This window comes from Nycticebus coucang, chromosome 9 (assembly GCF_027406575.1).
Source record: "Nycticebus coucang isolate mNycCou1 chromosome 9, mNycCou1.pri, whole genome shotgun sequence".
Taxonomy (NCBI): Eukaryota; Metazoa; Chordata; class Mammalia; order Primates; family Lorisidae; genus Nycticebus; species Nycticebus coucang.
In genome coordinates, this window is record NC_069788.1 from 82,377,179 (window position 1) to 82,380,805 (window position 3,627).

At 44.7% G+C, this 3,627-nt stretch overlaps 1 long non-coding RNA gene across 1 annotated transcript; it reads left to right on the top strand.

Moving 5' to 3' along the window:
* Positions 1-338: 338 nt before the first annotated feature.
* LOC128593112 (uncharacterized) lies at positions 339-1,415 on the top strand. Its single transcript, XR_008382260.1, has 2 exons — positions 339-475; positions 1,061-1,415. It is a non-coding gene; the product is annotated as an uncharacterized LOC128593112 (long non-coding RNA).
* Positions 1,416-3,627: the final 2,212 nt, after the last annotated feature.

A 3,627-nucleotide genomic window follows, 5' to 3' on the forward strand; every position in this document is an offset into this window, starting at 1 on the left:
AAGAATGGAGAAAAAAATTCTATTGACAAAACTACAACAGTTCATCCTTTAGAAAGCCCCATGACTGTTTATTTGACTCTCTGATAATTATACTTAAGTCCATGTGTTTACTTCAGAGATCTCCAAAAAGAGGAGAAAAGATCTAGCAACCCCAAATTAGTTTAGGAACCAGCATGTCCCTTGCTTTAAGGAACACAGTAAACATTTCAAAAGAGCATGCCAGCTCATTATCTAACTCTCTCTTCAGTGACTTCAGGGAAAACAGCAGCAGTTAAGCAATATTTGCCAAAAGCAAATCTGGGGACGGTGTTGATTTGAGGAGAGAAGTAAAGAAGAGCTGGCTGTTCGCTGCAGGGTCTCCTGGCTTGGCGGCACAAGAGCTAAGGTCTGCTTCTGCAGAGGCTTTTCATGAAGAGCTGTGGTCCTTCCTCAACCTCCCTACCATTGGAGGTGCCTGGTAGTAGAGTAAGCTGAGGTATGATATGTCCACCTGGTTCTTTCCTGAACAATGAAATACAACTCCCCAAGTCTTGAGCTAGAGGAATGGGTAAAAGGGTTCTCGGTTGATGTCAATAGGTTATTATCCTAGAAACTGAACAGTCTACCTCATTCGCAAGAGTTCAGGTCCTGTATGGTGTAAGTATGGGTGTGTTTTCCACCATGATGTCATGCCTCCCCCAGCTCTCCCTACCTTATACCCTTTTTAATATTCTGGCCAAGTATAATTAACATGTCCTATGACTATTGGAGGCTCTGGTTTGTTTAGGAAGGACTGGCTTCCTGGCACTCTAGAGCCTAACAGCAAAGAAATGTTCTTTTGTGATAATGCATCTGGACATCCAGCACAATAAGATGAGCGTTAGCCCCCGCGATTCTCCCACCCCTTAGAAAAACTCCATCTGAAAGGTTGCACAATGGCTGCACAAAGTCGGCCACATTTCTTTCCAGGGCTATGGTTTTGTTCTATCTCCACTCTGGGGAGTTGGAAGACAAGTGTGGACCAACCATCCCTCCCCCCTACCTCCTGGTGATGTTTGGAAATCTTAATTTTGTTTTATAGGTCACAGGTCAGCCCATTCCTGACGATTCTTGTAATTGGACAGGACGTGCTTTGTGTGGTCTGATTACCTCTTTTCTTTTGGACCCAACGGGAGCCATCAATTAGTACCATGCTTGTGCCTAAGGCTGACCTGAACCATTTGATGGCAGATCTTCCATGAAACACCCGGTACCACTTTATTCCCAGGAATCTTAATTACAAAGCATTACTCTGATGGATGTATTAAGTAGCCTCAATTCACCCTGGTTTGCAGCCCTTCGAGAAGCCACGCCCCCTCATCCTTTTCTTCCCTCCTTTGCTGCCCCAGAGTACTGGTGCCTGGAAAGTTTTATGGCAAATAAACATGGAGGAGTGAGTGAGATTAGACGTCCCCCTTCTTGACTGGAAACCCTTCCAAAACTACTTCTTCTCCTACAAGTCCTCTTCTGGGAAGGTCAAAGGGTAAAGAGAGGTCTCAACAGTGTCCTGGATGTGGCTTCACTTTCCCCATGTATAAGATTATCATGACTCACTGGAATTCACTGTGCCTCAGTTTCCCCAGCTGGAGAGTAGGACTCAAACTTTTGGTAAGAATTAGATGATATGGCAAATGTACAGTCAGGATGAGGGGGTCTATCTCACAGCAGGGCTTGATTGTTTATGGTGACAAGCTACTGGCTGCATCATGAACCATCTGGACACTGAAGGGCATTCTGAGCAGATGTTCTTGGTCTTCATCTGTTGTTCCTGCCAGTTCCTTCTTGGTGACACAGAATGACAGCCAGGCCCTCACTACCCTGGGGGAAGGGGTGTAGGCTTTTGGCATTTCAAAGCTAGGTTTCACAGAAAGTACTAGAAAACAGCAGGCACATCTGCATAGGCACCAGGGAGGCTCTGTCAACAAGGGATCAAGATAGAACTCTCTTCCCTTTTATGTTTCCATGATGAGACAGGGTGCATAGTGCTGATGTGGGGCTTCCACAGGGGCAGGCACCAGCATTGCTAATGGAGAGCCAGCTCACTATGAGAGGAATTCAGGGCAGTTCTTGGAGCTGAGTGGGTGTGTGTAGGTTGTATGTTTGCCAAGGGGGAGGGGGCAGTGCCCAGCAGGCTACCTGCGTAAGGATAAATCAAAAGAGCTCTAACCCTGGAACCCATGCCTGGAGTGTCCTCATGACTCATCCTACTGGGGCATCCTCATGGCTGTGGAAAGACACCCATTAGACAAGCTGGGCATTTTATCAGTGCTTGCCTCATGCAGCAGTAGGCACAGTTGAATTCACTCTTTACTGACTACAAATTCAGCACACATTATGCTTCCCTTTTCTTCTGGGATGTTGAGAGGCTTAAATGTGACTACCTCTGGATGTGGTGCCTTCAGCCACATAGCAGCAGGGCAATGGTGTGGAAGGGGGGCTGAAGGCACCTTGAGAGGGCAGCTGCGCCACACCCTGGCCTCCTCCGAAGTGTATGTTTCCAAGTTGCCTCTTGCCCTGGTCTGGCCAGGGATGGCACTGGAACAGAGCCTGCAGTGGAGAGTGTTCTTACTGTGGTGAAGGAATCACCAGAGGCCACATGGAGAGGTCACTAGCACCTTGTTCTCAGAGCCAGGCTCAGAGCTGTTCTTCTGCGGGTGAATGGCTGATGTGATCAACCACCAGTCAGTTATCCAAAATAAGTAATAATTTTGAAAACACAAGTTAAAGTTCTTGGATTTAATTCAGTTAGAGTTTACAAACAACCCTGTTTTGAGCATCATGGGTTCTCTGCATAGTTGCTCTGTTCACAATCTTTCCTTTCTAAGCCTTTTTTCCCCATTTCTCTTCCCCTATTCCCGCCTCATTTCCTCTTGTCTGAATCATGCCTGGTCCAGACAATGACAAACTTTCATGTGTTAGCTAACATCACCATCATCTCTCCATCATCACCATCATCTTCATCATCTCCATCATCTCCATCATCTTCATCATTACCATCACACCATCATCACCATCATCTCCATTACCTTCATCTCCATCATCACCATCATCTCCATTATCATCATTTGTATCATCACCATCATCATTACCATCATCTTTATCATCACCATCATCTCTACTATACCATCATCATCACCATCATTTCCACCATTGCCATCATCTCTTTTATCTCCATTATCACCATTAACCCCATCATCACTATCATCACTATTATCTCCATAATTTCCATTATTGCCATCATCACCATCATCATCATCATCACCACCACCATCTTAAAAGGCTGAGTTTTATAGTTTAAAAGGAAAACACTTTTAATAGGAAGAATATCAGGTCTGAGATGTCAGCTTCTGGATCAAATGGATTTTGGGGATTATTTGTATTTTCCAATTACTTACCCCCTCCTACTAATTGTAAGGTGTAGATCCATCCAACTGAAATGAATTTTATTCACCACATGTTCCCACAAATCCTTTCTAGAACAAGGTGAGATGTAAAAATAAATCAACTAAATATGTTTTCAACATGCACAGTCAAATCCTAGAAAATGATTTATCTCTTTAAAGCATGTGGAGCTCAGCTTGCTCCATTAGGAACGTGTCAAAAGGGAAA